The sequence below is a fragment of the Brienomyrus brachyistius genome, chromosome 1 (genome assembly GCF_023856365.1).
Source record: "Brienomyrus brachyistius isolate T26 chromosome 1, BBRACH_0.4, whole genome shotgun sequence".
Lineage (NCBI taxonomy): Eukaryota > Metazoa > Chordata > Actinopteri > Osteoglossiformes > Mormyridae > Brienomyrus > Brienomyrus brachyistius.
Window position 1 is genome coordinate 16,764,563 of NC_064533.1, and position 25,906 is coordinate 16,790,468.

The 25,906-nt window shown below is 43.6% G+C and overlaps 1 long non-coding RNA gene across 1 annotated transcript in view; it reads left to right on the forward strand.

Annotated features, from left to right (window-relative positions):
• LOC125749971 (uncharacterized) overlaps nucleotides 1–22,745 on the forward strand; it is a 91,278-nt gene extending 68,533 nt beyond the window's left edge. The window contains exon 3 of the long non-coding RNA XR_007400254.1: nucleotides 17,945–22,745. This is a non-coding gene — a long non-coding RNA (uncharacterized LOC125749971). The remainder of the gene's footprint in view (nucleotides 1–17,944) is intronic.
• The last annotated feature ends 3,161 nt before the right edge of the window (nucleotides 22,746–25,906 follow it).

Consider the following 25,906-nt stretch of genomic DNA (forward strand, 5'->3'; position numbering starts at 1 on the left):
TTTCTCTCTTGTCAGGATGGTGCCGGGCTCAGCAACACTGGCTGAGTGGCTCCTTTTACCCTGATTGAGGCGTTGGCTCCTAGCTGCGCCCTCCAGCCCAAAGGTAATCAGAGCAGATGGGGTGCAGAGCGGCTTCAGGAGGGGCTGACAAGACCCCCAAAAGCCTCCTCATGCTGGATGAGACGCGAGGAGCTTCAGGAGGTGGTAGGAGGACTGAAACAGGCTCCAAAAGGCCTCCTTGTGCTGGATGAGGAGCGAGGAGCTTCAGGAGGTGGTAGGAGGACTGAAACGGGCTCCAAAAGGCCTCCTTGTGCTGGATGAGGAGCGAGGAGCTTCAGGAGGTGGTAGGAGGACTGAAACGGGCTCCAAAAGGCCTCCTTGTGCTGGATGAGGAGCGAGGAGCTTCAGGAGGTGGTAGGAGGGCTGAAACGGGCTCCAAAAGGCCTCCTTGTGCTGGATGAGACGCGAGGAGCTTCAGGAGGTGGTAGGAGGGCTGAAACGGGCTCCAAAAGCCTCCTTGTGCTGGATGAATAGTGAGGAGCTTCAGGAGGTGGTAGGAAGGCTGAAACTGGCTCCAAAAGGCCTCCTTGTGCTGGATGAGAAGCGAGGAGCTTCAGGAGGTGGTAGGAGGGCTGAAACGGGCTCCAAAAGACCTCCTTGTGCTGGATGAATAGTGAGGAGCTTCAGGAGGTGGTAGGAGGGCTGAAACTGGCTCCAAAAGGCCTCCTTGTGCTGGGTGAGAAGCGAGGAGCATGTTGGCAGAAAATGCAATCTGGGAAAAATGTGGGATTTATCAGTCTGTATCCCAGCGCCAATGGGATCTAGAGGTACCCTGTTTTCATTTTTAAAAATATGAACTAATGCCGTGTAAAGCCAAAGTAAAGGCTCTGAATCAAACACATCTGTCAGGGCATGTCAAAAGTGTTTTTTTGTCTGAGTGCAAGACATTTTTCCTGAACACATGTGTCCAGTAAGACTCATGCATGACAAGGCATCAGATATGCCACAGAGCCTCGAGGACCTTTGATGTGGCAACTGTTGAGGGGTTTGGTCCCACATTCTAGTGATGAAGGTTCCAGAAACCCCAAAAAGTAGACATTTGGAGCCTTGGACCTTTTTCCCCACTGAGTGCGAATGTAAAAACTTGCAATGTTAAGCGAGTATTTGTGCATGGTTATGATTTTATCCTCTCTGGAATTAAAGATCAGCCATCCTACTGCAGGAATGGATACTATATAACACCAGTTATGCAACAATAAACGTATCCTTGCATTTCTAAATATCTACAAGATGTTCAAAGATACTGAACGATAATTGAATTGAGTTTTTGTTTTTACCGCCTGGTGTAAAACATGTTTTGTTTTTATGTTCTTGTTATGGCTTGTAGAAAAGATAATTTCCATCAGTGTAAAGGTGCCTCTGTTGTCATCCATGAAATATTAAAATGTGAAGTGAACGGCAAAGCACAGTGTCAGTGGAAGAGATTTTCATTAATAATGCCATCTAATCGGCCTGGGCTGGATACCAGGAGGCCCAACCCTCCATCTTCAGGCCTAAACACTCAGTTTTTCTGCTGGGATTCGGAACGTCCCCAGACTCCTGGAATTACTTTGAGCTTTATTGATTAATGACCATAATTTATTACAGTGCACAGGATCATGCATCGAGTTAAATGTACGATTAATCAGCTCTCCATCAAATTACAGGCAGCCCACGCAGCCCTGCGGAAAATGTCAGGAGGATTTTTCCCAAGCCTCCGGCCGATGGGGCGCGAGACTCGGCTCTTTGGGGAACTTAATAAATGTCATCCGCTGGTTTGTACTTCTTGCCAGGATGAGGAATTGAATTATACTCTCCATGATGAAGGACCCATGCATTTGTACTGTGTTACAGGCAGCCCTTCTGAAATAATGAAGCGCTTTTATATGACGAAAAACTATTTATTAAGCTCAAAATGGGAAAGTGTGCCTTCAGCTTCAAATACATCATTGTTAAGTCAACAACATTATATTAAGCTGATAACTGATATTAGCTCCACAGAACCTTGGGCGACACCGGATGAATTTACGCTCGTTGAAATTCGCCGCTATGTATTATTTCCAGAATGAACAGAGACATATATGACACGCTAAATCCAGCTTTGCAAGAGGGGCAATTGATCACGGTTTATGAGTAATGCGTGTAAGTGGTCCGGTCCGCAACGTTGATGGGTTCAAACCGCTTTCCTGACACAAAGGGGCACACAGAGAAAACAGTCCACCACATGTCTTCGCTCGAATTGTAATTATTCTCTGCTTTTTTCATTATTTTTTACTTGGAACGTTTAAACGTTTGGAGTCCTGATTATACAGAAAAGTGGCTGTTTGCTGCATTTTATGTACAAGTACTAAATTCTTATGTTATTGGATTTTTCCGGATGCTTGTGAAAACAATTTTGAAAAGGTCATTATTTTCAAGTCCTTCTAATTTTTTTCTCTCCTAATTTGGGATTCCTATCGATGATTTGGAATCAATAATCCTGGCTTTTCATATCAAATAAGAAACATGTAGATTTTTTTTTACCCAGGATATTGTGTGAGGGGAAATATAAGGAGAATAGAGGAGAGATTATTTTTTACTGAGGATGAAGAGACACTCAGAGCCTTAAAAAAGGGCCATTTGACAATAAAGGAGCATTTTAAAAAAAGAGATTATATCTCAGTATTTATTGAGTAATAAAAACAACAACAAATGCAAAAAAAATACTGAAATGATGCCGCGGAACTGCAGAATGGACACGACTTTATTTATAATTTTAATACCTTGTATGATTTTTTAAATTTTTACTGTACTTGTGTTGTGTAACTGTAATTGTCACCAATTCATGCACATAAAATATTTTTTGGAATATCATCTTAAAATTTTTAAAATATATATCACTATTATTTTATTCTTACCGTGTCTATGTATCACTTAGCCATAAACCTTTGCAAGCTTTTGGAAGGACAGTATCGCTGCAAATATATACAGTTTTATTTTTATTTTATTTTTCAAAAGAAACAGTACCAATTAAGTTGGTAAAATTTTGAAGCGATTTAATATACCTTTTTATGTCTTAGAATTAGCAAAGCCAAATTAACAGTCAATTGATAATTAACTTTTTGGATTGGATGGCAACTGGGCAAGTCATTATTCCTAACTATGTTGTGTATTTCACACCGCTGCATGTCGGCCTCAGGAATTGAGCAAGGCAGGAAAGGGCGTAGGTTTCACTTTTTCACTGCCACAAAGACACTTGTGACTCTGTGCTTTGCAAACGACCTTTTCAGTGTTGGTGGAGAGTTGACGCCAATTTAGTCCAATCGATTAAGGAGGCAGTTATAATGAAGACAACCACACTACTGTGAGGGTCTTGATTGGTGCTGATCTCTGCCAGGGAATTCAAACACAATGAAACAATGGCTTCTACAGGAAAGGCAGGAATCTGTAAGAAATGAGCTTCAAAAGCTGGAAATTGAACGGATTCAGTGAAGTTCAGAAGCGTGTCTTAGAACTAGATGCTCCAAACTTGAAGAATAAGTCAAATATAACAATAAAAACGTTCATCATGCAGATATGCTACTTCCCTGTCTCTGATTTCTGCCTTTCCAGCTCATGATTTCCCCCAATCCTACACATTCCACAGAATATCGTCCTAAAATAGCCACTTGTTTATCCCTGCTTGAAATCCGACAGCAGCAGGAATCGGAAGACCGGCGACATTCCGGGCCGCTGTGTCCTTTTTCCAATGTAGGGCTGAAATGCAACATCTCTGCACGTTGCGTTATCACTGGTAATCTCATGTATAGTTTAGGGACCGCTTGTTCCCCATGCTCAAGTAATACCCTAAAGGCGAGTGTGAAATGTTTGCTTAGTTGATTTATAAAACTTCTTTTCCTTATTTGCTAGGAGCAGCGATATTTTGAAAGCAGCTTGGAGTTTTTTTTTCCCCGGTAGGGATGTGTCAGGCGGCGGTGCAGCAGCCCGCTGTGTGTGAATGCCGACAGGCCTGCTTGCAGCTTTGCACGCCACACCATCCGGCTCCCCCATAAACCCCTTAATAAGGGTCACTTACGGCTGAGGCGCTCAATCCTCCAAATGCTGCCGTTGCCCCGGAATGCTTACATGTCGCCTGGGAGGCGCCCAGAGGCCACGGTAGCCGAGCCGGCCGTCGGCAAGGCCGCGTTTCCGACTCGCGGTGGCGTTCCCACCTCCCGCTCGCCTGCCGTGCCGGTGCCTTGGGGGGGGGGGGGGGGGCTGCCTGGCATTGTCAGCCGAATCGGCACGTGCGGCGTGTGCCTCTGCTTACCGCCATGCTGTCAGCGGGACCCCGTGGAGGCTCGATGCTCAGGCTCCAAGTGGATAGCGATTCACCGCACAGCCATACAAACTGTCCCTAAACTTCACATTATTCCTTTATTATCAAGGAAAACTTTTTACAAATTAGCGTTTACATTTATTTACATAAATTTGTGAATATTACGAAGAACACGGGGTTAGCGTTGTTTACAGTGGAAGAACGATGATCGACATCAGAATATCTAAGTGTGATGATCTGTACACAAAAAGAGAAAAAAATATATTTTATGAATTGCTTTCATATACATATTTGTAGGCAACCTCTTAAAAAGAAGCAAACGATGGTAAAATATTTAGAAAATGAAGAATTCTGCTACAAAACTGTAGGCAGAATTTCCTGAATTTGTTGTAGTGCTTAGACATTACAGTATTGGCAAAGAAGTATGCAAATACTCCAGCTAATATTTTAAAAAGGAATATTAATATTACGTGGAGCCCCTGACAAATGCTTTCCGCTTCAAACATGCTTAATATCCTCAAATAAACCTGCTTTTGAAATGATCATTTTTGATGTTCCTGCAGTGTGCAGATTAAGGGCGAGTTCGATTTTACGGTTTCGCTCGTGTTTGTTTCGGTGCGCCGGCCGCGGGGGCCTCCAGCCGCGGGGGCCTCCAGCCGCGGGTTCGGCTGTGGGAGTGTCACCCGGAGATTGACGGGCCCCCGAAATCACGCTGCGGAGACAGGAGGTCCGGCAGGACCCGCCAGAGTCCCTCCACGTCTCGTTATGATGATTTGCTCAATCAAGGGAGAGGGAACGCAGAGTCGCTGAGTCTGGTGGAGTCCTGACGGGTGATTAGAGGCAGGCGGCCGCGGCGAGCCAGCGGAACAGTCTGCCTCCCGGCAGGACGCCACCGAGAATTCACGCCCTCGAACCGGCGTCCCTGGAATCAGCCCGAGTGATTAGAGCCGCTGTCATCCAGTGACTGCTCGTCAGCACTGTTCATGGGGCAGCCAGGCCTCTATATGTCACTCGCCTGTTCCTGCTCTTACATACATGCCTGCTTAAGATCATTTACTATGTTATTGATGCTTCTAAAGGAACTGATAACCATTTTGCCATATTATGATAATTATAACAACTGAACGGGCTGCTCTGCTCATACCTTACTGTCAGGTATTTTTAAAATTCCATAACTGAGGGTCCAACTCACTGAAGGGCATATAATATGCACTGTGTTCTTTGCACTGTGAGCCAGATTAATCACAAGAGGGCAGTGTGACTGCCAGCTGACAAGGAAAAAAACCGGCGTGAAAACGCCTCTCGCTGCCCCTGCAGACGCATCACCCAGTCCGACCGACATCCACCCAATAAAATCCAGCATTTCTTACAGCAAATCAGTGATGCTCCAAATATTATCTACAAAACGTATCATGTTCGACAGACCAAAAACATCAACCGACAGAATCAGAGGGAGATTTTCAAAGCCTTGAGCTGCAGGGAAAACATGGTGATGAGGTCAAATGCATAAAAATGGCAAAACTATTTTAAAAATGTATCTTGATCTTGTGTCACAAAAAAAAAAAATTTCAGCGCATAGTTTTCTGCTACATCTGAAGCTATGAGAAGGTGTGAGTAGTACCTCAAAAACAAGCAATTTAAATATTCCTAATATATTTTTGTTATATTGTTATATATAAAGTGTTCGAAGATTCTTGACTGTAAATCTCATTAACATACAAGTACATGAGATATGCAGGAGTGAAAGTGCATACAGACCTCATCCAATAAAGCAGAGACTTTCAGGCTGTAAACCAGCAGCAGACAAATGCAATGTCCACTGATCATGGCCACTGATGTAAGCACAAGTCAGGGCCCCTTTCAGCTGCCTCCCTGAACCAGGGGGGCTCCTGTGCATGGGGGCGGGGGGAGGGGGATGTGCTGCCTTTTTATCCCATTTTTTTTTCTTCGGAAGTACAGCCTTTAAAAACCGGCCTATGGCTTCAAAGGCAGGGGATTAGAGACTTTATCCCATAATTAATATGGCTGAGAAGACAGCAACAGCACCTGAGAACTGGACAGCATGGCCAGCATCCCGCTGTGGCCTTAGTAACGCTCTCTACCCACAATGCATCTGATGCGAAGCCTTGCGGCCACACAATGGCGTGGTCTCCAGGCACGGCTCGCGGTGCTGGGCCACATTTTTCTTTTAGGGATGAGAAGCTGAATAACTCTGATATTTAAAAAACCAAATTGAATCATCCCCCCCCCCAGAAGACAGTTTATCTTGACGCACCACCCAGTCTTTGACCCTAACCCTTTTCATTTCCTCCCCAACAAACAATACGGGATATCGGAGAGTCCAGTAGCCCAGCGTTCATGTTAACTGGGTTGTGTCTATGATTCACTGGGTCTGGGTTGTCCACACAGCACCTGTTTCAAAGGGGCATGAGACACCACTCATATAAAAGTATATTATACTCATTTCTGTGTCGTGTTCTGTACACTCTGTCGTTTCTAAACGACATTGCTTCAGACTCATTGCTTGTCTTGCTTTAAAATCGTTCAAGACTGAGTTTTTCTTTTCTCACTGTAATTTACTGGCCAGTCGGCAGAGGATGTTGATTTGTGTCGCACGGCATTATAAGTCAGGGGCAGAAAACTGCTGCCGTCATTCAAATTAAGTCAATTTAACAGCCGACTTCTCATCTCGTCGGTGTCCTTCTGTATTTCTGCAGTGAAAAAGCAACAATTAAAAACCCAGAGGTAGAGAGTAATATGTGTAATGAAATAAAGGAAATCTAATAAAGGAAGCCCGACTAAGAAAAGAGATCATTTAAATGAACAGAGGGCAACAGTTGTTTTTATTTACGAATTTTCCCATTGCTGAAAGGCCCCTGGGCTCATTAGTCATTTGTCTGCACCCTGCTGAGGAGCCGGACTCTGATCGAGGGCGGCATTAACGGCCCTTTCTGCGCCACCGCCAAAGCTTCCCCATTCAGCCGTTAGCCTTAGCTGCCGTGCTACCATTGTCTTGGCGCTATTTCCAAAAACAAACACACACACACACACACACTCATCGTAACCCACTACACTGTGGCACAGCAGTGATCAGATCTGACCGGCTGCAGCTGAAATTACACGATATTAAATTTTATTTTTTGCAAATGACATTAAACTCATTACGTAAAAATAAATATGATTACATACACAGATTCTCAGCCAAGTGTATTAAATGGTGTTTCTTTTCTGTGCAGCCTTTCTAATGACATTGTTCAGCTTCCGCGTGGGCGCGTGTGCATATGTAAGCGTGTGTGTGTGTATGTGTGTGTGTCTGTATGCGTGTGTGTGTCCCCCCCCATCCTGGAACAGTAATTGAGGCGGGGGGCATCCTGACCAGTATATCCCACACAGCTTACATCGCCCATTGATTGCATCTCTTCAATTTATGTTCCTTTTCACTTGGGCCCCCCCGCTGTGGCCTTCATGGCAGTTCTGCAGACAGGTCACCCCCCCCCCCCCCCCAGACGAAAATCTTCGTCAAACTCCAATATGCTGGATAAGGACCCCAGCGTAGAAATACAGAGATACCAGAACGGAGAGACCAGAGTAGAAAGACCAGAACAGGAAGAGGTGAGAGACAGTCAGACAAACAGACAGAGACAAGAAAGAAAGAAAGAAAGAAAGAAAGAAAGAAAGAAAGAAAGAAAGAAAGAAAGAAAGAAAGAAAGAAAGAAAGGATAGGGCAGCAAGAGTGAGAGAGCAGGGCAGAAAGACAGAGAGATAGAAAGACCAGGGCAGAGAGAAAGAGAGAGGGAGAAATACCAGGACATAGAGAGGGGGAGAGAGAGAGAGGGAGAGAGAGAGAGAGAGAAGGATTGAGAGAGAGGTCCACCTGTGGCCCTGAGCTTCCTGATTCCTGGCAAGGTCACTTTTGTGTGAAATTGCTGTGCTTTGAAGTCGTCTAACAGTTCAGCCCTGCTTTGTTTCCTAGGCCACGGGCAAGTTCCTCCAAAAAATGTCACATGGGATGAGGGGAATTCAATACAACCCCATCACGAATAACTGAGCTTTTAATGTAACTCCTGACAGCTTTGATATTAACAGCAATCATTCCCACTGATTCTCAGGTCTCATTTGTACGGTAAATAAGAGGGGCCACAGGGCCGGCAGTCATTAACTCTTTAGGGAGATACAAAGGCCCAGATTATAAACCACAGAACAGCTTAAAACAACAGGAATTGCCTGCACCTGATCCTACATCCATCAAAATCGTGCTGATTTTCACCAAACTGAGCTGTGAGCTGAAGAACAATTATATTGAAGTCCCGGACATCCTGGATTCGTTTGCTGTGGCTTAATTTATGGTGCACAGATTATTACTGAGACAGCATACGTAATGACGGCAGGTCTGAAACTTGGGGAACGGAGGGATCGGCAGCTTCTAGCTAAGTATCTTTTGACACGATGAAGTCAGATGGGCCTTGAGGCTGAAAGGTTAAATATGCTCTGTGTCATTCGTGGTTAATTTGTTGGTTTGTTTCAAAAGCCCAAACAAACAGGAAACAGAGGAGCTACGAGATCCAAATTCACCATTGGTGTATGTCTGGTGGGAGGGGGGTCTTAGGTGGAAATTAAAAAAACACCCCCATTGAACACCTCCATGACAAATGCATACAAACAAGAATTTTTCTGGCTGTTAAAACACGTGTCAATGCCTATATACATAATTAAATTTACATTTTAAAATAAATTGGCCAAATACTAATAAAACTGTGATATATGTCAAATTTTCATTGAATATTTATGCATTAGCCCTACAGTAGCATTTTCACTCTATCTAGTTAATATATTATTCACACCTTAAATAATGAGCTGGGGGGGGGGGGGTGACCCTATTAAGTATATCGATGTGGCATATAAATGATTGTGTGAAGTAGATTAATCGTCGGCGGCGACGTCCTGCGACAGCTCGGGGTAGAGAAAGTTGAGCGATAGATGCCAGCCCACCATTGTCACACGTCGAGGCTCATGAATATCATTACAGGAGCTCTCCGCTTGCATTATCTTCGGATTACACGTTAGCATGCTAGCACGTTAGCATAACTCTGTAACCTGGTACGAGCTGCAAGACCCTACGACACCATCTTATGTAAGGTCACTTTGACCGTACATATTGTTCCGTAGCACCAAGTTCTCCCCATCTGAAGGTTCTTGAGATGCCCCAGATTTCCCCTTAGACATGCTCTGCATGGGTTCTGGGGTGGGGTGATGCACCCAAGTATGGTTTATTATATTGTTTTGTTTTTGGTTGATGCGAAAAATGTTGAACACAAACCAGAATATACAAGCCGACAAAAAGTGTACGGTAAAATGCCTTTTTTAAATGACAAAGAAGTAAAATGGTTGACTTTTTAGAGGAATGCTCTTGGTAAAACAGTGTCCCCTCCAGGAGTGACCCTTTGGGATTGAGAGATGTTCCCATTGGGACCTTAAGCTATGTCCCCTTTGGGATGCAATAGCTTGTCAGAATTAAATCCTGTGTTCCTTTCCAGATCAAATCTTGCGTGGTCTTCATGAATAAATGCCAAAGTGATTTAGTTTCTCTCCTGAGTCTTTCATGCAAGGAAACTGGAGATTTTTCTCACACATGCAGTCGGATTTCTTCTTTGTTTTTCCTGCAGCGAATTCAAGTGAAGCTCCAGCAAAACATTCAGCTGTAAAATGAGCAGAGTTGTCAAACAGCTGAAGGGAACAACAGCAGGATCCATCCTGATTTCTGACCAGGCAGCATCTGTATGGAAAGTTCACGTCATTAGCACAAGTGTGTCAGGGGGCTGTGCTTTTTTTTTACACACCAATTGACTTTTAGGAATTCCTAGCTAAACAATCAGGACCAGATTAGTGTGGAAATAAGAAGCATCTTTCCAGAAGTAGCATGGCAGTTGGCCAGCTTTTCCTTGTCACTGGTGTATGTGATGCGACCACTGGATTTATGTGTATCATATATTTCACCCCCTAACAAATACATATTCCTTTATGTGATTAAGCTCATCTGTGCTTGAAGATTTGTATGATTTCATTTCATTTTCTTTATACGGCCTGAATTTCCATGTCTGTATGTATCTTTAGCCACGCCTGCGAATGGTTATTAAGACTTTATTAATAGTCTGCGTTTCCTTAAAGTGGCACACAGTGATTCTGGCCAGGTTGTGTTACACTGGGCTGTATTTTTAGTGCATCATATGAAGTAAATATTGCACAGAATTTACCACAGTTACCGACCGTATGCTTCTGTCGATGACCTTTCACTTGTTTAATACACATGCCGCTGTTTGTTCATGCACCCTCTGGCAGATACGTCAATGCCGTGTCATAAAGCACCTTCCTTTATTTTTTTCCATGGGTGTGGGCGGACAGTGATCCTCTACCGGCTTGTGCCGTGCTCTCCTCTGTCCAATTATGGAATTTTTTGAAGGCTTTCGAGAGAGTGTATAGGATGTCATAAACTGAATAACCAGATTCATTTCTGTATTTGTTATGAGTGACAATTTTACAGTCCGGTCGGTTTTTTTCAACATCTGCCAATTACAGGTGTTGATATTTTTTACAAGGCAGCATGAGCACTTGATTAAATCTGCTGAATTCTCCTGGTACCACTATTTTTACTAAACATTCAAGTAAATAACTTGACAAATATTTGTTACATCGGGGAACAGGTTGTCTGCTGTGTTTAGAGATTGCAGTAGCGTGTTACAGTTTGTTGTGTTGTATCAGTAATGGTTGACACTATAAAACCATTCTTACTTTTGCAAAGGAAGCTGAAAACAAGTAATGTTTTGGTAGCTGTTCTCTTATAAAAACCCACCCCTAATATCCTTTCTTTGTCAAATCTCTCTCATCCAGCAGTACATTGAAAACAGGAGGCTCTTCTACTTTTACTTTTGATATATTTAAATCTATTCTTATAATTACAGATGCTGCTCGAGTTACGATACTTCTTACGATACTTTACGACGGGTAAATGTTTTTCACTTTCAGTAAATTGTTCAATAAATTCATGAGATATTAAACCTTTTATTTTTATATAAATTAGGCTTTGTGTTATTGATTTTGTTCAACTGTAGGCCACTGTAAATGTTCTAAGAATATTTAAGGCAGGCCAGGCTATGATGTTTGTTAGGTTAGATGTACTGTATTAAAGTGCATTTTGGCCTTACGATATTTCCTCCATACGACAGGTTTATTGGAATGTAACCCCATCTTAACCCGGAGAGAGGCTGTACTTTAAGTTTTCCTAAGTCTATACAGAAAGTGGCATGATTATACATAACACTTTTGTCACGTCAAAGAAATCCAGAGAGACAAGCAGTATCCACAGAGCAATTACAAATCCAAGTAGCTTCCTTAACGCCATCAGCAATCAGGTTTTAAGACATTAGGAGAGCCTAAAGTATGATTAACTTCAGTCTTGCAACCATTCAAAGGATGTGAAGCATGTGACACGAGGACATGTATGTGGGGAGGGAGGGGAGTCACAGGTGACGCTGGTGATGCTTGCTCTGCTTGTCAGCTCCCATGTCGTATTACCGCTGGAACACACAGAGTGCGTCTTGCTGGCTAAAGCGCCGTGGTTTATCTGTTTTCGTCAGGCCGAGGGCCCCGTTAAATAGCGGGCCGAAGATGAAAGGTAAATTACATCCCCGTGACTCATTATGTTAATGCAGTTTGCACGGTGCGAGTTTGAAACTCGCGGATTAGAATAAAGCTGAAATGAAATGCGTGTTTTAGCATGACGCGTGTCAGTGCCGTTCCCCTGTATGCGTGCCAGCAAGTGACTGAGGCATGTGTGGGAAGGCGAGCCCTGCTGTGCCCGCCCGTCAGGGGGGCATGGCCTCCTCCTGTCCATCTGGGCGGACCTGGGCTGAGCCCGGCTGCTCCGGATTAGGGAGAGCGTCCGGTCCTCTTCCCATGGACAGTGCTCCAGTGGGAGGGGGGGTAATGCCTAGAAAAAGGAGGGGGACACACCTCCTGCACAGCAAGAGAGAGAGAACACACACGCACACACATTCACAGGTTTGTAACTACAGTCAAACCTCCCTCATCCAGATCCCCAATCAGTCTTTGTCAGTCACGTGTCTGCGCTGTCTGCCACGCCCCCATTTGCCATTTTTTGTGTATCCTGGATGTAAACACATTCGGTTTACAAACTTAATATTTCATATTCAGTGTTTTTTTTCCCTCCACAAAAATGTAACGTTTTATGAAACTTTCAATAATAAGTTACTGATTTTCATTACCAAAACACACCAGTTATTTAGCTGTTTAAGAAAGGAAAAGGAGTGAAGAACACCACAAAAAATGTTATTGGACATATATTTTATTTAAAAATATGACCAATAAAGTTAAGCGGCAAGCAGAACACAGGCTCTCCGATCCTTTCAGACACCATGTAAAACGTTAAAAACCGTACTTGCAAAGGTAAACTTAAACCATAGCTGTGCATTGGTTTGAGAGGGCACAGCACACAAGTGACAACCTTATCCAGCATTGCGGGTTATAATTCATGCACGCAAATATACACATACATGCATTGATAAACATGTCAGCTTTGCCGCTTAATTTTGTCTTTAAAAAGCATTCACGCTAGTTTAAAACGAACAGTTTCTGCTACCCTCTGTAGTGAGGTTAGCTTGCTAGCGTAGGTTAACCAATGTGAAAACACCAACTTTATAAGATAAAAAATGCATATTCAGAAATATTAGTTGAACATCTTAGCTGCCTTTATGAAAATGCCAAGAGAAAACACGCATTAAGATAGATATCGCGTTGAAACTGATCTCCTTCCGTCTCACCGCTGCAACCCATGCCACCCGACGCCTCTTCGTTACCACCTCTACCTGCTGTCCATATCCTCTTTTCCAAATGGGAAACCGAAAAATTCTCCATTGGAGAATGGTGGTCCACCATTCAGCCAGATCTACCATGTGACTTAGTATGACAGCCTTTCACGCAACACGAACGTCCCATCTTACCAAAGATAATGCCGCACGCAAATGCTCGCTACTGGGGGGCTCTTGCGTTGTATACAACCAAAATGGCGATTCAACCCACAATAGACTGTAGCGAGTATGACGTCAGCTGACAAAGACCGATATACGGGCACCTCCCTCTACCGGGCATCTCAAGAGCAAATAAATTTTAGGCAACCAGCAGCTGTTACTAGACCCAGTCTACGGTTGGAGCATAACAAAGTGAAAGGAACGTGAAGTAAGGGAAGGACAGGGTGCGATGGACAAGGGAACATACGTGGACAAAGGGGTATTTCTTTATATTTTTTTGTTTTCACTGACACGCCACGGACACAGAAATAAACCGGGTGCAAATGGACTCAGGAGTGACTACAGTGAAAATACACAAAACCCAGCTTCTGAACGCAACCCTACGGAGCCCCTCTGGTGACCTAGGAGAAAATATATATATATATATATTGCGTGGCCACGAGATAATTAAATGGTGGCCACATCTTTCTTAAAGCGTTACTTTTCCGGGATGTTGTACGCTGGTCTAATGCACTTGTCGATAACGTCCTTAAGAAGTTAACATGTGTCTTCTCAGAATTATGTTATCAGTTAAAAAAAATATAATTTCTTTATGGAAATAACTTACTTTTATCCACTCTCGAAATTGTCTATGTGTTTCCAGGCATTCGGAAATCTCGTGGCCACCAGTTAAGTATCTCTTGGCCACGCGACATAATTCGTGGCGCCCCACACACACACACACACACACACACACACATATATATATTTCTCCTATGTCACCAGAGGGGCTCCGTACAACCCAAAGCTAATTTAACTAAGTGCAGAGAAAACAAAAACACAACGACAAATTCTACACAGTACTCCCCATCCAATGAACAGCTACAACATAAGCTCGTAAAAAAATGGCAGTCACTCCCTATGCACCTGACACACATACAGAGCATACAGAGATCAAAGCGAAGTCCGAGGGACGTGCGAAGAAGTTAACCAAGAACCGGGCGAAAGTTCGAAACCAAATGAAAGTAAACCCAAGCGAAAGTACTGACAAAGGCAAAGCGAAAATCAGAAATCCAATAAGCCAAACAAATCACACACAGTAATATCCATCAAAGAAAAGCAAACCACCAACAAGCTCCCTAAATGTCTTGCGGTCGGCTTTTCCCTTCGGAAGACGGAAGTGACGAATTCCGCATACAGAGAGTTGTGGGCGGAGTCTGCACGTGGAGGCGGAGCGAACGTCGAATGGAGAGTGAGCTAGAGGACGAAGCTGTGGATGGAGCTGAACTTACAGGGGCGCGTAAAACGGCCCAAGATGGTCTAGCTGCAGACACCTGTAGAGTGGAGTTCCACCCAAAATACATCACCTCCATAGGAAACACATGATCTTTAAGGATGTAAAGTGGAGCTCCGGGTAAGGTTAGGGTTTATTCAATGTAACACAAAGTCTTGATCACGTGTTTCCTGTGGAGGTGACATATTTTGGGTGGAGCTCCACTCTACAGGCATCTGCAGCTGGACCCTTCTCTAAAACCGTGCAAAATCCATGGCTTCAAAAGAGAAGCATAGTGTCATGTTCCTCCAAAAGAAGCTGGATATCATTGCAGAGATACGAAAAGGAAAATCACACCTTCGTTGTAGTTGTTGCAGACCATTTTGGAGTGGCTAAGTCTATGGTGCTCGTTAAAAACTGGATGACCACTGCTAGAATAAAAGGGGATGATTCACTAGCTCAGACTGAAATAACATCCCATTATAAGCCTTGCACCTCATAAATATCATGTAGTTTGTATGTGTACACAAGTACATATACGTTGTACTGTACTCTTTCCTTTGTGGGGACTCTTCACTCATTTCTATAGGGGAAAATTTTAACCCCAACATGAGGACCTTAACCCCTACTCAGCCCTAACCTTAACCATAAGGGACCAAACAAAATATGAGACTTTTGGTAATTTTAGTTTTTTGACTGCATTCACAGATCTTTGCGGGGACCTGAAAAATGTCAAAACAACAGATTTGTATTACATTTTGGGGGACATTTAGTCCCCACAATGTAATATAAATCTAGTCCACACAAAAACACACACACACACAGATATTCCCACACCACACATTTCATAACAGTCAAGCACCAAGCCAAGGGGAGGGGGGATGGGGGTGGGAGGGGGTTGCCACAATAACAGCGGTCTGCTGACTCTCGGGATGGGTGGGGCCCCTGGGGGAGGGCTCAGCCAGGCCCCTCATTAAGATGCGTTATGTCATCGTAGGCCAGCACTGATAACACTGAGACAGGGGCCCGGTGGGGAGAGGGATACACAGTGCCCCCTACAGTATTATCATTGTCACTCTTTACAGTAAGCACCTGCAGCTCTGCCTTCACAGGCCTGGTCCCACCCTTCTGGGTCATAGACCCAGTACAGAACATCCTGTAACCCCCGCCACCAAAGATTCAAAGCAGAGGGGTGAAGCAAGGACCTAGTCACCTAGGGACAGACCTCAGCAGTCAGAGGGGCACTGACAGTGTCTGTGCTGCCTTTACGTTACGTGCGTCCCCCCCCCCAAAAAAAAAACAAATGCCATCTGCCTCACAGTTAACCTCACAGTAACCTAGGCTTCAGACATGGCTAAAAAATATATATATATATAATCACTCAATACCTGCAGACCCCATTGCCCCAGATAGGGGGCGGTGCTGAGCTTTTAACAGAGTTAGCATTAGCTAACTGTTAGTTAGCATTTCTACTTCTATTTCAATCCTGAGATGTCAGGCCCAACATCCCGTGGCGTGTGCGTGATTCTGAAAGGATGGAGAAATCCTGGTCCACTGGGTCCATTAAAATCACCAGATTTGGGTTTACCGTGAACCCACAAACACGGAACCACAGCTGTGATGCATATATGTAGGATAAGCCCTTTCCCTACTATAATCAACCCTGGTTCTTCACCATATTCAAAGGTACAGTGGCAGTACCCCACATGGGATTTCGTACCTGGGATCTTCTGTTTTACTGCCTTGAGCACCAGTCTGTGACTCCCCCACCCTTACGGTCCTTATCCTCTTAAACTGCAAAGCTGCCTGTGCCATTCAAGGAATCCACCAGGGCCGGATGCTTCTGGAACCTTCCAGGCGACTCTTCTGCAGACTCGGCAAAGGTGCTGTGACAGCGAGGATGGCGTTACGGGGGCAGTCTGACCCCGTAGTGTGCAGGGGGTCTTCTGTCAAAATCAGCCTTATCCCTATATGTATTATTATATGTAGTTGAGCGAGGGGCTGGAACATAATCCGTACAGCATAGGACACTGCGGAACACCTTTGATAGGATTCCAACCCTTTGCTGGGCACACAGATATACACAGACACACAGACACATACAGAGGTGCCATAAAGAGATAAAGGGGAGGAAATGAGAATAAAATGTGAATGACGGGGGCACTAAAAAATTTGGAACATAATTGGATTGGTCTGGATTGAGGGCCCAATATGATATGCTTTCATGGGATCCAAAATCACTAGCGGAACTCATGGACACACAGAAACGCACAGAGACACACAGAAATATACAGTCACATACGGACACACACAGACACGCACAGATACGCACGCCCACACCATGGGCAATTTCGATATTCTTGTCAGCCATACTGTCACATGTCCTTGGATCGTGGGAGGACACAGGAGAGCCTTGAAGAACCCCACGTGACACAGGGAGAACATGCAGACCGCACACACAGAGTGGGGGCGACGTTAGCGAATGCTAAGGAAAAGTGCTACAATAACAACGTGGATCATGTTATTACTGAGAGGAATGAGCAAATCGCACACCAGTCCTATGGCATCTGCCTGCTCTGGCTTCGCATGACCAAACCCCGGATTTGAGTGAGCCATTCATTTGCAGGGACGTGATTTTTATTGCGTATGGATCCGTGTGTCTGTCACGCAGAGTCTGATGGGTGACTTCTCATCAACAGCCCGGCGGCATTTGCAAAGAAATGGTACATTTCTGTCCCATAAAGTGCTGTGATGTCACGTCCTGGCATCCTTCTTCATCTGTCCGGTTCACCACTTCGTTGGTTCGCACGTGTTGAGGCAGGAAAGCCTTTCCATGGGTTAGATCTGAGCCCTTCCACCTGAATAGTGGTTCTGATGTTTGACTTGGGTGAATGTCGATTGGACTGCATGGGATAATTGTTCACATCAGTTAAATAAACCGTAACAATCCAGCAGTTAGGCTTGTTTTTTATTTTCCTGAGCCAGGGATGACGTTTTCCACACACAGGCTACACAGGCTACACATGCTACACGCTAGCCCACCCCCTGCTGGGCAGCGCCCCCCACAGGCCTGACGCAGTGGCAGCGCATTACTCGCATGCAGGCAGACTAAGTTGACAGCTCTGTGAGGCCTCACCAGCCCTGGCCGCTTCCTCGCAGGAATAAAGTCGCGAGGCTTCAGTGCAGAATCCCACCCTCATAAGTGGCTAAATCCTCTGGCTTTATTGTCTGTGACCATTGTGATTTTTCACGAGTTCAGCACAAGAAAATGAGCCACCTCCAAGCCTGTGTGAAGCTTCCACCTGTTTCCTGCAGGTGGCGTCATCATCCAATACAGGCATGGACCTGCGATGTGATGTTTCCCTCAGCCAACGCATCTCTGCAGTCAAGGCACGGGACTGACATGGAGATGAAAGTCAGATTCTCCTTTTAATCCCCTGTGTTACTGATGGACTTTTTCCCAGGGACTGTTGTCAAGGCTTCACCCACGACTGTTTATCTTCTCTCTTGGAAATACCTTCGGAAGAACCATCATTTCTACCCCAGACATGACTGCTCTCTTCATGGAAAGTGATCCATGCCCAAACCACGCACTGGCAAGGCACTCACATCACTCAAATTGATCTTTTTTTTTTTTGTACGTGTGACAGTTTACCACATCTAAACCATAGATTATGATAAAATGGAGATAAGTGTGCTGAAACTCACATAGCAGGAGATTAGAGGTGACCATCACTGAAGTCAGGCAGAGGAACTGGCCTGATCAAATGCCAGGAAAAATATTGATTCCATACACTGTTGCAAATATGTATGTGCGGTACATCGGTGTGTGTGCAGATATCTGTATTACCTAAATACATACGATAGTGACCAAACACACACTATAGTCGTTTTGCACACGAGATAGTGGGTGTTTCATGGATACACCACCTTGCATTTCACTACAGGTTATAGTCAGACTATATACCTTGAATATCACCTTTGAATCTCTGAATCATTAAGACGAATCTCCATTATGCAAACATCCCAAAGATCTGGCCCAAGTTAGGAGGGTTTATTTGATGTTTTCACACTGGTTTCATTAGAAGACTAATTGATTTATGTACATGGATTGCAACACAATGGCTGTTTGCTCACTGCTAGAATCTATCAACATCGATGCATAAAATGCCAATGCAGGTGATGTCTGACAGGCGGTAATGGAAATGTCCAAAAGGTACAGACTGCAGGGTTTGTTCCCTGAATCAGAATAAGGCTACAAACAAATGGCGGAGAGGAAAATGGACAGTGTGTTTGGAGAATCCGCATCAGGCGTTTACAGGTGGAGATCCCACGATCAGCCAGGAACATCGGTCTGGTTGATGGTCCTCACCTGCTTACATGATGGAGATAGATCTGTTTAAAACACCTCATTATAGGGTTTCCGTAGCTGACGGTACCTAATATTTCACGGCTGCTGTTTTTTTAATGTAAATTAATTAGCTCCCCCTCTCTGACAGAGTTTGGTACCGTCCACGTTACATTCTTCTACTTCCCTGATCTCTACATATAGCTTACCCATTATTGCAGTTTCCCGATAGTCTGTGAGATGAGGTGCTGAAATAATTTGCCGCTATGACTTATGAAGTTTTAATGACATTATTAGGGGAGCGCTGTTTGAAAACTGTACGGGACGTTTATGACACGATGCTGTGATGTTACGACTGGAATGGCGTGGCATTCAGATCGCACCACAGCCGAATCGGAGCATGTGTTCATGGTAAAGCCCGAATTGGAAACAGGCATCACCGGCTTGCTGCCTACATGATGTAACAAGCGCTGTCCTCCATCACTGCGCTCCCCGGAAATTCCCCTTCGCTGTCAGGCACGATCTCTTCTGAATACGTTTGTAGGGATTTAATTTTCTCGTTCATTTCAAACCGATTAACAGCCTTTGATATGTAACTCATCTCTCAAAATATTTAAAGAAGGGAGTCGGAGAACAACAGGAGCCTCAGGAGAAACGTTTATGGAGAAACGCTGGTTGAAAGGGGTGGGATTGTAAGAACAAGCGTTCGGCACCGAGCCGCATTGCTAAACACGACGGAGTTAGAGATAATTGCTTCAATGTTTGCAGATGTGCATTAATTACTTGAGCATAATTAGCATTTTCAGTTAATTATTACTTTGGCAAAACCGCTATGCTCTAATGATCTCAGGTGAAGAAAAATTACACGCTACACAAAGAGTCCCATGGACATCTGACTGAATATCTTAAAAGCTCAGCTCAGAAGCTTATCTAACGCCAGAGGCAGCTGTACAACTCATACAGTTTCCGGTGTTTATTTGCTTGTTAAACGCCTCCCTTTTCAAGTCGTTCTGTAATCTTTTTCCCATTACACAAAGGTATATAGTGTTACATTCGCTTGACAATCTACAAGACAATACCCTTGACATAGGTATAATCATAACTTGCTACTATCAATTACATTAAGTTTCAATTATAGTAATAAAATTAAAGCCTAAATGGGTATTAGCCAATCAAATAAAATTTGCCATGGAATCAGCCATGAAAGGATGACACAAAGCATTTGTTCCTCAGCATAAAAGTGAATTTTTATTACAGAGCTAAAAGCTACCCAATTGGATACACGTTAACAAACTGTTAAGTAAATCATTTTAATGTCTAACGTGTAATTATTCCGAAATATCTAGTTGGAATTAGTGATCCCATGCTAAATGGTAATCCCTCTTGGAAGCTGATTAAAGTACCGTTTTTCTGTGCCAATCAAAATTACCTTCACAGATTTCTTTAATGGGTGTCACGCAGGGGTGTCAAGGTTTCTGTTTATACACTGGACAAGGATGAGAGAACGTGGGAAAATCAGATCATAACTTTCTAAATTGTACATTTCTCAGTTTACGGTTAGTGCCCAGTCTACCTCAGTCTTTAACAGAATTGGTGTGCTAAACATAATCTTCTTAGCGGTATATTGTGGACATAAATATAGGCCTACCTACATGTAATTTATCATACCATGTTGAGAGGTCCATGTATTTGATTTAAAACATCAACATAAATAACTAAGGCCTGTAAAAAACTGCAGCATAAGTTATTGTTTGGTAATCGCAAACCCAGTTTGAACCCTTATTTAACTGGACGAATTTTATATTTTAAAAAATCTGTAAAAGCCCGCAACCTGTACATATAAGACGCCTTATCATTTTGTTGGATTACCCTTGCTAAGCATGCGCAGTGGGACTGCTCAGAGCGGAAATACGCCTATGAAATCCTGGATAAGCACATGAAAAAGCATCTCCTGCTTACCCTTGGGCTTGCTCTTAAACAGTCATTTTAGGGCATCGTCGCCTATACGTCTTTGTTCCGCTGTGGAATGATCACCCGTCTCTCATACCCCTGTGCCGTTTATTACACTTACCCCAGCACATTTTCAAGTGCAATGCAATCGTTGACCTGTCTTTGGCATAGACGCGAATTCAGGAGCCGCTCCGTACCATTTAACGGCATAAAAACGCCCGTAGTACGCTGGCGAAGCCACTCAAATGGGCCTCTTGCTCTCTAACGGATCTCAGTACTTTGCCCTTTATTCACAAACCAGCGGTTTGTGTCACCAAATGCTGGCCGTTCGCGTTACTACAGTTTTGACACTGATTGATTTACAGCTACACCTTTAAAGGAGCTGTGTAAATGATTGTTATTTTAGACCAAGTATGTTCAGGTTGTCCTTTTACAACAACAACAAGTCTATAATAACAGCCTAAGCTAAGAGACATTAAGGTGCACGATTTTTCTGCTCGATACTCAATTTTTAAGAAGAATACGTTGTTAAAATCATATTAAGTAATACATATAAATTGTAGCAATTCATTTACTTTTTTCAGTTTTTTTTAATTCTGTTATTCTAAGCAGCTTTCAACAAAAAGCACACTAACTACACACTCTTTTTTGAAAAACCAGCGAACATGTAGAGATCGCATTGGACTGCGTTTGATCGCTGCATGACGAAGTATAGCGGTATGAAAGGTACCCCCACCTTGCAAAATTAATTACTAAATGACCATTGGCTGAAAGCTAGAAGAAAACTGCAACAATAAAATAACATTTTTAACCAGGCTGTACGTGGTGCCTTTGGCTCAGTCTGGGCTCCAGTCCAGCTGAACACATAAACGTGCTTTACGGTGGCTTCTGCGTGTTATTTATGAGGTGGTAATTCACAATATGAAGGCATTTATTTTTGGCATCACTGCCTGGAGTTCAGCTCTGCCAAGTGGACATGGCGATTATCTGCATGTCCACCGCTGTAACGTTTCTGGGGGGCTCCCTCGCTGATGATAATGTCCTTATTCCTCAGCGAAGTGTGCGGCTCTGCCAAGAAAGCGGATACAGCGAGTTTGAACAAGCTTCACTCGCGAAGCTGAGAAATGGCCCCCAAACATAAACAATTTAAAAGATCCAAATCGTAATTAAATGCTGTAATAAAATTACTGATTACTGAATAGGCAATTTTGCAACTATTTCGTAAATATATAATAAAACAACTGTGTTCAGTTCAGATATTCAACTCACGGGTGCATGGAAAGAATCCAGGTGATAAGCATTTTACCTTAATGTCACTTTGTGCATTTTTTTCTTGAGGTCATTTCCATGATCTCCACAGCATGCTGTCAGATTTTACACTGAGTCGGGTCCGATCGGTCTGGAGCGCAGTGTGAGCAGCGCGGACAGCGGGCATCGTGCATAAACCAACCTGGAAACACGAATAGTGTGCAAAGCGAAGGCCCCAGCCCACCAGAGCAAGGACGTTGCGATAGCTTCTCGATATCTTCTAGCAGAACTAAACGTCTCGTATGAGGCCTCCTGTCTTCTATGTTCGCCATTGTATTGAATGAAAAGACTAAAGTACTAGCGAGCTGAATTTGTATTACATTTAAGACATAAAACATGTGTGAACCAACTCCTATAACATTTTTAAAAGTCATTGTTAAAGTTTTACACATGCATGTCTCCGGTTTAATGCCGTCTTTGTGTTATTCTGTATTCACAACAAAATCGATATTTTTCATCAAATCTAACTGACGAAGCAGCTCTTGTGATGAGTATACAGTAATGTATGAATGTAACAATGGATGTGCTGTTATATATTCTGGTGTTTTTCTGGCAATATTAGCAATGTGTAATTTCACAATTTTGAATATCTAATTGCACGTTTTGAGATCTCTAATTTAAGCTTTGAATAAAATTATAATATATTTACATGTATATTGGCTAATGCGTTTAAAAGTAGACTTTCATGCTTATTTAAAAGAACTGAAGAGGATCCTGATGACCCTTGACTTGACGGCGTCTAAAAGCTTCAGCACGTATAAAGGGTTACATGCCATGTTAATGTTCGCTGTGTGCCTGCGCTGTGTTGTCACCCCGGACCTGCAGAAAAACCTCGTTTTGGACCTTCAGATGAAGCCACCATGTGTTACATTATTTCTGCGGGGCTGGACTCGGATTAAAAATCAACCCTGGACATTTGCCCATTCAAGTCCACCTCACATACATACCTATGGTAAAAATTGCCTTTTGGGGGGGGGGGGGGGGGGGGGGGTGAGGCGGAGGTGTCCTCCACGACAAATTTTGCTGGCCCACAACCCCATTGGCCCACTGGGAAAACGCCCGGTATGCCAGATGGTCGGACAGGCTCTGTGTGGGGGGTCTGATGATGGCGACCAGGATGATGATGATGATGATGGTGATGATGATGATGATGACGATGATGGTGATAGGGAGGTCAGGCAGCCTGTTTCGGTTAAGGCCTGGTGTCTCGCTGCATGATGTTTGAAAGCATGACGTTCAAAACGTCACCGTAGAGAAGGGCAGCCAATCAGCCGTCCTGCTTATCAGCAAACCTTGATGGAGGTTTGGCTTGTTTCACGTTCTTAGATTAGTCGGTTATGAGCATAACGTGGATGCAGTGGCAAGCTTTCATAAAGATGATACAACAAGCCCAAAGAATGTGTGCAGTGATGCAGTTCAGTGCATTGTACCCTCCGTCTGAATAGAAGAAAATACAATAGAATGTCTTTAATGTCATTGTGACACGTTACAACAAAACTCAATGTGTGTGACTCTACAGCAAGCATTGAGGTACATGTGAATATGAAGAGATTGGAGGATAACATAACTTAATTTCAACAAATAAACAAAAAAACTATAAAGAATTTTAAAATGCAAAAGATGAAGTGAAAGGGAAGGTGACAGTGCTTACGTTGTAATGAACATATACAGTCTGAGTGAACGCTGTTCGTTAAAGCTGAGAGCAGAATATACGTGTGGATTTTGGAAGTTATAAGGGAAGCCGGTCGGAAGCAGCTGCAGGCTTCAGTTAACGTCAGAGCTCCACAGGGCTGCTGTCCCAGTCAGGCTAACGGGCCAGTCAGAGCCGCATCATAGTTTTGTCTTTGTGTGCACGTGTGTGTTTCTGTGAGCAAGACCGTGTGTCCGTGTGTGTTGTGGTGGGGGCGGGGGGGGGGGGATGTTCGAGGTCAGTCAGGGGATAGGAAATTGAGTCACAGTTTTCCTCAGAGTCACAGGGCTTTAGTATCTCTTGGGGGGGGGGGGGGGGGACAACCCCTGCATCCCACCCCTGGCCATTCCAGCCGGCTGAAGAGCAGCAAAATGGTAAAAACATGGTCAAACGTTATTTGTGAACATGTGACTTTAAGACTGAAGGATGCCTTCATGCTACCTTGCCGCTTAAAAATGTCTTTTCCTGTCCTTTCGGTTTAATACAAACTAAAGTCACACAATCTCTCATGTAAATGCCTCCCTCCATCTTACATAGATCTTACCTGTTTTGTAGACGTCCGTGTAAATAATAAAAACACATGTGTGGTGCCGTCAAAGCAGAGCCTGAGCACGTTCCTGAACAACAGCCATGCACCCGCTGATTGATGTTAAGCTCATCAGCCTGCAGGCCACTCCCCTCCCTTGCATGACACACTGCTGTTCTTCTGGGTGTTTAATTGGGCGGGGGGGCTTGGTTTACCTAGGTGTTTCTGTTGAATGAATGGGACTGAGCTTGTCGCGTGCTGTAGGGGTCGCCGGTGACACCATTTTGAACAGCACCTCAAAACAACGTATTCCCCAAGCGCTTATAGCATTTTACACAGTAATTAGAATAATAAAGCTGGTGTATGTTAGATCTTGCTCTCATTAATTACTCTGTGGCACCGACTTGCTCCTAACTGCGTAAATACAGGCGGCAGTGGTACTTATGGTGGGTCTGACCTAGCTAGACTACGAAAGCGATAAAGCGTGCAAAATATTATCTCACGTTTGTCACTTATTTGATTGCATTAAATTTTAAATTAGGACTATATTTTATATAATTAGATAAAGGAACATCTGCAAGCTAATTGAATCGAAATGAGGCATCACACAGATGAAAAGTTTTTTTTTTCCTCCAACGACATGCTGTTAAATGTGATGGAGGGAGGCTGCGGTTGTTCCCCTGACCGTGTAATCATTAAGCCTGTCAGACTGCATTTCAGCATTTCCCTTTGAGGATGCCATGCCTAGAAAGCACATGGAACAGGCACGTGAATAATTATGAAACTGCAGCATTCACTGTAAAACAATCTGCTGTTTTACTTATTTCTCATCTCTGCAGCCAGATGTAGCAAAGCGCAGAGACGATATCAAAACACACTTCTAAAAAGTAAAGGCTGTGCTAAGCCACCATAGGTCAACTGCTTACTCGTGCAGTCCATTTATTAAAACATGTATTTATGGGAAACACCTACAAGACTCAACAGACTCACACAAAACCACTAAATACTGACCATTTGATAGATTCGGCTAAACCATAGAAATCTCAGAAGTAATATTATTTATTTACTTTTGGGGGATGTTCATCACTCCCGGTAGCAGACAGAATATACAGATGAAGGTTTCCTGCTTCAAACCACAGTTGCAAGTTTACTTCATAGAGCTGACTTGCATGAGTCATGAAGTCAGTGCTGCAGTGATTAAATCCCAAATTCAGAACAAGTAGAAAAGTTGCATATTTCATGTAGCAAGAATCATCAATTAATGCTAATTTCACCATAATTTTTTAAAAATTATAGTTTACCTGAGTTATTATTATTATTCCTTCTATAAAGTTCCTGTGTAGTTGGAGTTGTTCTACATCTCATGCTCCAATACAGCTTATATTTGTACCAGGAGATTAATCGGAGGCTCAGCCTAGTTGCACTTATGCTTAGGCGAATGCTTGACAGAATTTA